Source organism: Thamnophis sirtalis, unplaced genomic scaffold (assembly GCF_051295495.1).
Source record: "Thamnophis sirtalis isolate CommonGarterSnake01/CBP01778 unplaced genomic scaffold, rThaSir2_p1.2 scaffold_13, whole genome shotgun sequence".
Classification (NCBI taxonomy): domain Eukaryota; kingdom Metazoa; phylum Chordata; class Lepidosauria; order Squamata; family Natricidae; genus Thamnophis; species Thamnophis sirtalis.
In genome coordinates this window covers 2,655,806-2,668,092 of record NW_028261393.1, presented here as the reverse complement: position 1 = coordinate 2,668,092, position 12,287 = coordinate 2,655,806, and positions in this window count along the sequence as shown.

Genomic DNA, 12,287 nt, shown 5'->3' with positions numbered 1-12,287 from the left:
TGGCAGGCCTGGGGTTGATGAGTTCCCTTCCCCTCTCGGATCGTGTGGCTGTATGATTCTTGTTTATTTTAATCACGTGTATTGTGTTTTATGTTCCCTTTTCCCCCCTTTGAGTTGTTCGCCGCCCTGAGTCCCTCCCGGAGAAGGGCGGCGTACAAATAAACTGAATCTGAATCTAATCCTCCTTCAAGGAAAAGATTGAAGGCAAATGAGGTCCAGGCAGAAGAACATCATGGCTTCAAAATCGAAGGGACTTTTGCGCGCGGCTGTTGATAAAAATGGGATTGCCAAGACATGGTCGCCAACGTCTTGATGATGGATTTCCTGACAGTGAGAACAATTAATCAGTGGAACGACTTCCCTCCAGAAATTGTAAATGCTCCCCAACACTGGAAAATTTTAACAAGATGTTGGACAACCATTTGCCAAGGTGGTGCAGTGGTTAAATGCAGCACTGCAGGCTACTGCTAGATCAGCAGGTCAGCGGTTCAAATCTCACCGGCTCAGGGTTGACTCAGCCTTCCATCCTTCCGAGGTGGGTAAAATGAGGACCCGGATTGTTGGGGGCAATATGCTGACTCTCTGTAAACCGCTTAGAGAGGCCTGAAAGGCCTATGAAGCGGTATATAAGTCTACTGCTATTGCTATTGCTATTGCTATTTGAAGTGGTGTAGGGTTTCCTGCCTAAGTAGTGGGTTGAAGACCTCCAAGGTCCCTTCCAACTCTTGTTACTCCATTCTAGTGGTGCTTCAGCTAGAGAAAACCAGATAATGGATGGAAGCCAATCAAGGAGAGAAGCAAACTAGAACTAAGAAATTTCCTGACAGAGAGAAAAAAAAATAAACCAGTGTTTGAATGTTTGTTTGAATGTTTATTAACATTTGTAGGCCGCCCTTTTCCCTGAGGGGACTCAGGGCGGCTCACATAAAAATCAGGAAGGGGGAATACAAACAATGACGTAGACACATATAGTAAAAAATAATAAGCAACATTCATTCATCATTCGGGAGGGGCGGCTATCTTTGTCCCCAGGCCTGACGGGCTAGCCAGTTCTTAAGGGCTGTGCGGAAGGCCTGGACGGTGGTGAGGGTACGAATCTCCACGGGGAGCTCGTTCCAAAGGGTCGGGGCTACTACTGAGAAGGCCCTCCTCCTTGTAGTTGCCAGCCGACACTGGCTGGCCGATGGAATTCGGAGGAGGCCCAATCTATGAGATCTAATTGGTCGCAGGGAGGTAATTTGCAGTGGAAGGTTTTGCTTTCCGAAAGTTGTGAGTGCTCCATCACTGGAGGATGTTAAGAAGAGACTGGACGATCATTTTGTCTGGAATGGTCTAAGGTCTCCTGCCTTTAACCGGGGTTGGACTAGAAGACCTCCAAGGTTCCTTATTTTGAACTCTGAATTTGTGGGTTATTGAAAATAACTCCCCATAGAAAGGAAACACGCATTATTGGGTCCTTGGTGGATTTCCTGGCAGGTGATACATTACAACTGCAGATGAATTATTGCCAGGCTGAAGAAGTTTTAGTGCACTTTAGGGGAATAAGGTTTATAAAATTCGCTGCCCTCTGTCCTGGCAATGTTCCCTCACCTGGTCATAAAACATCTCGGAGAACACCGAAAACTCAGCCGTGGTGGGCATTCCCCACTGTTGGACACCAAGCCCATTTCTTCGGCTTTATGTTCTTGCTGTTTCCCCAAAGTTCAACCTTGTTCTTTAATATTTGGGTAGCCAGATACCCCATCAGTTCTAGGCTAAGAAAGGGGTTCCGTAACTCTCGCTCGGAGGAAGCTGGGAAAACGACAGGATATTCATTTATGGGAAAGGTTGATGGCCTCATTTGAAAGGGAGTGGCACCACTTCCTCTCCAGTAGCCCAGAAGGCATAATAAAGCAACGTCAACTCAAAGAACAATAAGGCCTGGGGGGCCTCCAGCCAACACCTTCCCTAAAGGTAGACTTCCCTTGAACCTTCAGGAGTAAGACTTTGCTAGGAAGACGGAGAAGGGTGGAGGAGGAGGAGGAGGAAAGAAGAGGAAGACGAAAGAAGGAAGAGGAGGAAGACAGGACGGAAGGGAGAGGAGGAAAGAAGGAAGAGGAAATGGAAGCGGAGGAAAGGAAGAAAAGAGCAGAAGGAGGAAGGAGAAGAAAAGGGAGGAAAGGAAGAGGGAGGAAAGAAGAGGAAAAAAGGAAGAAGAGAAGGAAGAGAGACAAAAAGAAGGAAGAACAAAGGACAGAAGGAAAGGGAGGAAAGAAGGAAGAGGAGGAAGACAGGATGAAAGGGAGAGAAGGAAAGAAGGAAGAGGAAATGGAAGAGGAGCAAAGAAAGAAAAGAGCAGGAGGAGGAAGGAGAAGAAAAGGAGGAAGGGAAGAGGGAGGAAAGAAGAGGAAAAAAGGAAGAGAAGGAAGAGAGACAAAAAGAAGGAAGAACAAAGGACAGAAGGAAAGAGAAGGAGGAAAGAAGGAAGAGGAGGAAGACAGGACGGAAGGGAGAGAAGGAAAGAAGGAAGAGGAAATGGAAGAGAAGGAAAGAAAAGAGCAGGAGGAGGGAGAAGAAAAGGAGGAAAGAGGAAGAGGGAGGAAAGAAGAAAAAATAAGAGAAGGAAGAGACGAAGGAAGAACAAAGGACAGAAGGAAAGGAGAGAAGGAGGAAAGAAGGAAGAGGAGGAAGACAAAGGACAGAAGGGAGAGAAGGAAAACAGAAGGAAAGAATAAGGAAGAGGAAAGAAAGAAAGGAGGAGGAGGAGGAGCAGAAGGAAAAGGAGGAGGTCACAGATGCCAAGACAGAGTGGGACCTTTTGGGACAATGTACCCTGGAGATTCAACCGGCCCCAACTCATTTTGCAAAGCCCGGAAGACGGGGATGAGTTGGGAGGTCAGAGGCCACATAGCTGCGGTTTTCGAGTTATCTCTGATGGGTTGTTGATCTTGGCTGTCCTTAAAAGGCCTCCTGGTGCTGCCTTGACGTGTTTTTCATCGAGGCTTGAAGTCTCTTGCGAGCTGCCCAGAGCCACTACGGCTAAGGGGACGTCTGCACGCCTCAAATCCAATCCAATCCAATCCATAAACCCTCTTCGGTTTGGCTTTCCCTCCCCGCGAAGGCTGGACAATCCCTCTGCCAAAGCTGCGCGGCAGGATGGTTGGGAAATGCAATCCTTACAGATCTTAGCGCCTTGGGTTTCCTATGGTGGGAGTAGGGACCCCGGAGCCCCCCTTCAGCTTGCAGAGCCCCCTCCCCAAACCTCTGGCTGCCAAAAAGTGATGGTGCCTCTATAGATGCCGCCTCTGTCGTCTGCTTAGAGAGGGGGGGGTGAAGCGGTATATAAGTCTAAGGCAGGGTTGTCTCCAAACTTGGGAGCTTTAAAACTTGTGGACTTCAACTCCCAGTCGCCTCATGTAAGCAGGAAGGCTGAGCTTCCCCGGGTGTGTGTGAACGCAGCCGGCCTGGAAGGGGCTCGGGCTCCTGACAGCCAGATGGCCGTAGATCAGAGGCCGCCGGTTCCCCCCCTCCCCTTCGCAGAGAAAGCTTTGCACAGAGGCCTCGTCTGTCTGGCGGGTGGGTGCTGCTGTGTCTGAGATTTACACAGATTGCAAAGCCGGGGGGTGGGGCATTTGGGGAGGGGGGAATTGTCGGGGTTCCAGAAGGTGGCCATATAAAGCCTGTCTCCAGATGGGAGAAATTCTCCAGGAAGGCTGGGAATTTGGCAGAGGTTCTCCCCGCAACACCAACACCCCAGACGAGTCCATTTGGGGGCTGTTTCGAAACTTGGCCGGGAATCCTCCTGGCTGTTTTGCAATTCTATCCACATTTTTTTTCTTCCTTTCTTTCCTGACCTCCCCTCTCCCTCCCCCCCCATCCCCGTCTGCTCTCCCCTCCCCTTTGTTTTCCATTGAATGATCCAAGCAGGGTTGTGGCCCTTTGCTTTTCCTGTCCGGAGAGATGCTGAACATTCCAGAGATAAATGAGGATTTAAATGCTGGCCGTGACTTTGCATCCTTTCAGGCCTCGAGAATGGAGCTGCAACTCTTACTTCCGCTGAATTGGTGCAGCAGGATGCAAATATTGTCCTCCTCTGAGATCTGGGGGTGACGGGTCCCATCATCCCCAACCGGCAGGCTTCCGGGCATCTAGGAGCAGCAAGGAGAGTGGGGGGAGAAGGAGGAAGGATGCTGGCCAGAAACGGGGTGGATGATGATTCAGCTTTGCAAACCAGTTAGAGAACTGATTACATGCATAATGCATCGCTCCCTCGGACGGTTTTCTCCGATGCTGAAAGTCAAATCCACATTGTGGAACTTTCCCTCCTGCCAACACAACTCACTTTGTTAATATTTCACAAGCTAAGGCGGCTGTGTTGCAGCGATCTTTTGACCCGCGGTGATTTTGCACCAATGTGCTCTTCTTGTTCTGATGTAGGTCGTGAAGCCGACTCCTCGTCCCGGTAAAACCTCTTTTATTTATGTTAAAAGGAATTCCTCTCCAGCAAAGTCCCGGCTAACAGTCTTTCAAGAGAGTTCACAATTACAGGCCTTGATCAGGCTTGGAGAGCTGCCAGGCCGATATCTTCCAAATGCCACGCTGTAGCAGCAATTCCTTGGCAAGAAGTCAGGAACAGATCTTCACCCTAATGAATTGAACCAATTGCCTCCTGCAAACTCCACTCCCCTTTCCCTCCTCTTTTATATCCTCTGGGAGGGGCCATTCACCGTCCACCTGTGCCTTTATTCCCAAGTCGGCTCTTGTTCCTTAGCTGTTCCTTTCTCCTGGCAGCTCTGCGCATGCGCACATCAGGAACAGGCCCCAGCTGTTCTTCTGCCCCACTGATCTCCGACTCCGAAAGCAGCTGATAACTATCTGACGCTGAGCCCTCGTCAGAGCCTTCCCTAGACCCCAGGACTGGCCCATGTTCCTCCTCAACCTCTCCACTGTCCGAATCTGCTGCCAGATGTGCTTCACAACACTTCTAATGGAGTCTTTTTCCACCGTGGCAACTTGGAAGAGGCGTGGACTTTAAGTCCCAGAATTCCCCATCCAGCATGGAGAATTCCGGAAGTATGCATTTTGAAGTTCCTTACCACGCCGGCCGGGGGAATTCTGGGAGTCGAAGTCCACAGGTTTTAAAGTTCGCTAGCATGCTGGCTGGAGAATTCTGGGACCTCTTCAACATTCCCAGGCTTTAAAACACGGTTCTAATGCATTTTTGATTTCTCAGGTTATATCGATCTTCTGTTTCCGGATGCCTCCAAGAATCCATCATGGTTGGGACAGGCTGTAAAATAAATAAATGGTGGAATTCTTGGAGGCCTCCTTTGTATATGGTGGAAGGTGACACATGTGTTTTTTTTTTTAATAGAGAGCCAGTAATGCAAGTTGCAAACTTTTCTCCCTGAGTAACTCTTTCCATATTAGGCAGAGCAGGAAGTCGGAGGACGAAAAAAGGCGTGTACCTGAACCGTAAAATAATCCTGACAACTGCCTCATTGTGCGATTGTGCATTTTGTGTTATCTTCACAAGGGCTGAACTGTAGTTGTGCCACGCAGGAGTAGAAGGCCGAACAAGGTATATCGCATCCACGCCCAAGGTATGTCACCACCGTGAAGCAATGATTATTAGAAGCAAATTCCTGGGAACAAAACTGTTTTGTTTCCATAGAGACAAGGCAATAAAGCAAAGGACACATTGATCAAGCGCACTTCATAAGCGCAAGCGGAGAGCCACAGCAATCGTGGCTCAAAGTCAACGCATTTTTGCAATAGTTGCGAGCTTTTGAATGAAAACCTGCCGTCAGGTCGTCTTTTGAAAAAGCAGGAGGGGGAAAAGGGAATTCAAAGGGGAAGGCGGTTAACAAGGAAAAAACTATAGATAAAATACAAACCCGAAATCTTTCTACTGGGAATAATCAAAGGGAAATATAGAAAGAAAACTAAGTACATATTAACACATCTGCTAACTACAGCCAGAATAGCATTTGCCCAATGCTGGAAACAAAATAATACCCCCTCGGACGAATCAGTGATTAAAAAAAAACTTTGGATTGTGCAGAGATGGACAAATTAAACACTGAAATTAAAGGATAAAGAAGAGTCGGAATATTATGAAGTTTGGAACAATTGGTACAAACGGCTGCAAAACAAGAATAAAATTAATTAAGCCAAAAAAACTATATATATATATATATATATATATATATATATATATATATATATATATATATATATATATATATATATATAACTGTGTATAAAGGTGTGTAAATATAGAAGCGAAATATTATATACATGTACAGGTATGAGGACATAACAATGTTGATGTAATGACTGTAAGGTGTTGTAGAAGGGAAAAAATAATTTAAAAAAACCTGCTTTAAAAAAAAAACAAGGAAAAACTAGTTCCTGGAAAAAAAACCAGGTCTGTGAGGAAGCTGACTTTAAAAAGCGCGGCATAGTATCCAGTTTTCCCGAAAATAAGACCTCTCCGGATAATAAGCCCAATCGGGCTTTTGAACGCATGCTAAAATAAGCCCTAAAATGAAGCATGCTATAAAATAAGGTCTCCCCCCAAAATAAGCCCTTCCCTAAAATATTTAAGAGGAACATGGTGGCTCAGTGGCTAAGACGCTGAGCTTGTCGATCAGAAGGTCGGCGGTTCGAATTCCTAGCACCATGTAACGGAGTGAGCTCTCGTTAACTTGTCCCAGCTTCTGCCAACCTAGCAGTTCGAAAGCATGTAAAAATGCAAGCAGAAAAATAGGAACCACTTTGGTGGGAAGGGAACAGCGTTCCATGCGCCTCCAGAGCTTAGTATATGACCCAGTGACGTCTTCGGACAGCGCTGGCTCTTCGGCTTTGAAACGGAGATGAGCACCGCCCCCTAGAGTTGGGAAACAACTAGCACATCTGTGCGAGGGGAAGCTTTACCTTTACCTTAAAATATTTAAATGCAGGCACAGCTGGTTCTCGCCGTTTCCCCGGGGGGAGGGGGAACATGTCCCAGGCACCCCACATGCGCCTGCCATCCATGCAGAATGGCCTTGCGGAGGCTGCTCCCGCAACTAGAATGCCCCTTCTCTTAGTGACGGCCGCAAAAAGAGAGGGAAGCCCAGGGACACTAGGGCTGGCAAAAGTATGCCAGAAACAGACTCAGAACTTCTGGCTCGCTCTGGATCAGCTGATCCATGGGCCCGAGGTTAAGGGTTAATTTTCCTGCACCTCAAAAATAGTAAGACCTCCCCGAAAATAAGGCCAAGCGCTTATTTGGGGGGGGGTTTCAAAAGAAAATGTCTTATTTTCGGGGAAACACGATCACTATAGATACTCTGACTTACGACCGTTTGTTTACCGAGCGCCTGAAGGTAGATTTGAAAGGTTTTTTTTCTGGGGGCGTTCAGACTTATTGCTGAAAGAGCAATGTTTCTCAACCTTGGCCGCGCGAAGATGTGTGGACTTCAACTCCCAGGATTCCGTGCTGGCTGGGGGAATCCTGGGAGTTGAAGTCCGCACATCTTCCAAGTTACCAAGATTGAGAAACACAGGCTTAAGGGGCCAGTGTGGTTTTTAGAACATTTCAAATATTTCTTCTAAAAGGAAACGGACACGCTGGTGAAGGGTCAACGCCTCCTCTTAATGCGACTGAGAAGCTAATTCAGGCTTCTTCCTTCTCTCTTAGCCAGCTGACAAATTAATTGTTGTGGGAACGGTGAAGGGTTTTGCTGCTTTCGGGACCTCCCGTGGGACCAGACCCTCTTAAAAGTTTACGGGATCTTCCAACAGTTGCCGGTCACTTCCTGCGAGTCCTGCCTATTTAGAGATTGGGATGATTTGAGTATTGAAAGTATCTGCCACTTGATTTTTTTCCTCCTTCCTTCCAGCTGGTGATGAGAATTGGGTTCCACCACAAAAATCGCGGAGGACAAAATCGCGCTCGACGAAAGCGCGCATTTGACGTCATCACAGCGCGACGAAAACATCGCGCTGTGATCGAAAAATGTAAAAATAAAGCTAAAACCTTACCCTAACCCCCCCAAACCTAACCCTAAACCTAACCCTAAACTTAACCCTTAACCTAACCCTAAATCTAACCCTAAACCTAACAGTTAATGTAACGCTAAACCTAACGCTAACCCTTGACCTAACGCTAAACCTAACGCTAATGCTCTAAACCTAACCCTAACCCTTAACCTAACTCTAACCCTAACCCTAAACCTAACCCTTACCTTTATGTGAATCAGCTTGCTTTAATTTTAATTTTATTTCAATTTTTAATTTTTTTCGTCGCGCTGTGATGACGTCACATGCGCGCTTTTGTCGAGCGTGATTTTGTCCTCCGCGCTTTTGACGGGTCACGGAGAATTGGGCCTAGAGGCATGACGACGAAGAATTGGGCCGTAAGCGCTAACAAATTTTAAGTGGATTTTTGCGGCAAGAAAAGGATGCCTATTGTACACTTGTTCGCTCGCTTCCCAGGGAGATCCAGTGGATCTCCATTTTCCAGTTGTTGTTGTTAATAGCATCTTTTCTGTCTACAGAAAAGGTCCTCGGCGTACGACCGCAGTTGAGCCCAGAGTTTCTGCTGCTCAGCGAAACGTTTGTTCAATGAATTTTGCCCCGTTTTACGACCTTTCTTGACACCGTTGTTGAGTGAATCGCTGCAGTTGCTAACCAATAACAGTCATTAAGGGAACCTGGCTTCCCCATTGACTTTTGCTGGTCGGAGGGGCCCCAAAGGAGATCACGTGGCCTCGGGACCCTGCAACCGTCATAGGAATGAGTCAGCTGCAAACGTCTGAATTCTAATCACGTGACTAAGCGGGATGCTGCCATGGTCATGAAGGTGGAAAGTGGTCGTAAGTCCTTTTCCCTCCAGTGCCGTTGTGGCTTTGAGTGGTCAGGAAATGTACTGCTATACGCTCTCAAAGACTTTGACTTCCAACCGTTCAGTCAGTTTGAACTTTGAAGTTACGACGGCGTTGAAAATAGTGACTTATGGACGGCATTAACTGTTTAACTGTTTAACTGTTTATTTCATTTGTATGCCGCCCTTTTCCCCCGAGGGGGACTCAGGGCGGCTCACAGCTCAAAACAAGGGAAGGGGGGATACAAACAATTTGACAAACAACACAAACAATACATAATTTAAAAGCGCAACAATCATACCATTCGAGATAGGGGCATGGTTCTTTAGCCCAGGCCTGTCGGAACAGCCAGGTTTTAAGGGCTTTGCGGAAGGCCTGGAGGGTGGTGAGGGTGCGAATCTCCACGGGGAGCTCGTTCCAGAGGGTCGGAGCAGCCACAGAGAAGGCTCTCCTCCGGGCATTCTCAGATCCGCATGATTTAAAACTCGGGCACTTAACAACCGGGGATCGCAGCGTCCTGAGGTCCTGTGGAAAGTCGACGGTGACTTTTCCAGCCAGCTTCTGACCAGCAAAGTCGGGGTGGTGGTGATGGAGGGAGAAACATATTCACTCAATGACTGCAGGATTCACTTCACTGATTTGCTTCTCTTCTTGTGCCATGCAAAAGGGCTTCTGAGTTTTGCCCAAGCTGGTCCCTTTGAATTTGAAGCCGTGATGTCCGTCTTCTGCCTGGATCTCATTTGCCTATGAGCCGAGGTGGCGCAGTGGTTAAATGCAGCACTGCAGGCTACTTCAGCTGACTGCAGTTCTGCAGTTCGGCGGTTCAAATCTCACCGGCTCAAGGGTTGACTCAGCCTTCCATCCTTCCGAGGTGGGTGAAATGAGGACCCGGGATTGTTGTTGGGGGGGCGATATGCTGACTCTGTAAACTGCTTAGAGAGGGCTGAAAGCCCTATGAAGCGGTATATAAGTCTAACTGCTATTGCTATGTCCTCCTTCTGCCTGGACCTCATTTGTCTTCAATCTTTCCTTGAAGGAGGATTAAGTGACGGTATGGCTGTGTTTTTCTGGGTGTCGCATCACATGTCCGAAATATTATAACTTTCAGTTTTTTAAATAGTTTTGATCATTTCCCCCTGGCTTTCCAGGCGGCTTGTCACCGATTTGTTTAACTATGGTAAAATAAAGATCCCAAAAATAGCTGCAACTCACTTAAAACCTGTCGGGCTTAGCAATGGAAATTTTGGCTTCCATTGTGGTCATAAATCAAGGACCCCCCCATGATGATCTCCTGCAGGGGCTTCTTGAAGGCCGCCTATGGGATGAAAAGTTGCAGAGAATAGTTTTAGAACCAGAGTCCGGGTGGCGAGACTACGAAAACTACCGAAAGTCCTGCCTGTGATTTGCAAACGAGGTGTTTTGGCAACCTATCATTGTCTTGGCCTTCGAGCCAAACAACATGTTATGGTAAATGTAGGACTAGGTTTAAATTTGCCTGTGGTTTACAATTTAAATCTGAAGTAAGAAAGAATAGGGACATATACTGCAGTTCAGGACTGGGGTGGGGCAGGGTGGTTAACATTTGTGTGTGTGTGTGTGGCCAGATTGTGAGTTTCACCAAAATTGTCTCTTTCCCAAGTATGGAGATGGGGTTGCCTATGGGAGATGGGGTGGGGAATCACACACACCATCCTGATCTTCTTACTGGACCTTCTCTGCTGGTCGGTTGGCCGTCCAGGGGTGTCAAACTTGATTTCACTGAGGGCTGCATCAGAGTTGTGTTTGATCTCAGGGGGCGGCAAGAGTGGTGGCCATGGCCGTGGTGGGGGTGGCCAGCTCGTGTCACTCATCACGGTTCCATTTTGGGTTGCGATGGTCTCCTGCAGCCTTCTGCCAGCAAAAAGGGAGTCTGGGCATGACCTCCCCCAAGCTCTTTTTTTTTTATTGAAAATTTTGAAAAAAAAACTTTTACAAATATTTACCTCCCTCCCCCTCCCCTCCCCACTCCACCCCCACCCCACTAAAAAAGGGTTAGTATCGTCTTTCATTTGAGCTTTAACTCCTCTTTGCTAGGCTAGCTCTAAACAAATTATATCATTCCTTGCTTCTTCAGTCATAAACTATCTGGAATTTCTTAGTCTCGTATTTATTTTGAGTATAGTCAATCCATCTTCTCCACTCCAGTCTATATCTCTGATTTGAGTGGTCCTTGAGATATGCTGATATTTTAGCCATCTCTGCTAGGTTTGTTACTTTCAACATCCATTCTTGAATAGTAGGCAAATCTTCCTCCTTCCCAGTATTGCGCCACCAAGAGTCTAGCTGCGGTTATTAAATGCAAAGTCAAGTTAGTCTCTATAACTGTACAATCAGTAATTATACCTAGCAAAAATAACTGAGGGATAAACTTTATCCTTTTTTAAAGAACGTTTTGCATAATCCACCATATCCCAAGCTCTTGTATTTGCTGGCAGAGGGTTGCAGGAGTCCGTGGCAGGCGGAAACGGCCCTCCCGAGCTCCATTTTGGCTGGCAGATGCACCGTGGGCCACTCCTTCACTGGCCCGGGGGCCAGATCGAAGCACTCTACAAGCTGGATCCTAGCAAAGCAACAGAATGCCAACTGTCTTACTGGATCGTTGAGCAGACAATTCGAGCAACTTTAAGACGTATGGACTTCATTCATTCCCAGGAATTCCTTCTCAGCCGGCTTTCACAGCGTTAGGAACAAATAAAAGGTAGAGAAATCTCATTCGAGACATCTCATTTGGGGCAACCACACCCTGGGTGCTTGAGAATGAGAAATGTTACGAGCCACAACGTAATAAGACTATCTGGGGCAGGATGAGTAAACTCCATAAATGGAAGCTGTATTTCTTGAAATCAATAAAACGTCCCTTGGGGGAATTGCTCCATTTCTCTCTTCCAAGCAGCTGAGCAGATCCTGTGATCCCTGATGCAGAAGGAAAAATTAAGACAGCAAAGTCACTTTTCTTCAGTTCTTCAGCCCTGGAGACGATCCGTTTTAGGGAAGCAGATACAACCTCGGGTTATTTTAAACCACAAGTTCCTTAAATTGTAAACCTCAAGTTTGCACCAAGAAAGGAAGTGGTCAAATCCTTCAAGAACCAGCCTGATCTAACAATACAATCCAGATTTCATCCATGCACAATCTCCCCACCCCCACCGCCCCTTCTGTCGTTGCTTTAAAAATAAAAATAGCGGCTATTGTTAAAAATCAGTATGGATTGTTTTTATCTCTTAATTTCTTCCTGGCAGGTGCCATGGCTTAAAAGTACTCCTTGAATTACTGTCTTTCGTGCAACCATTAAAGATTGTTGTCCCCAAAGATGCTTTTTCAGGTGGCAACTGGACTTTCTTGTTTTTTTTTTCTTTGAAGACATTTAGTTTCTCATCCAAGAAGCTTCTTCAGTTC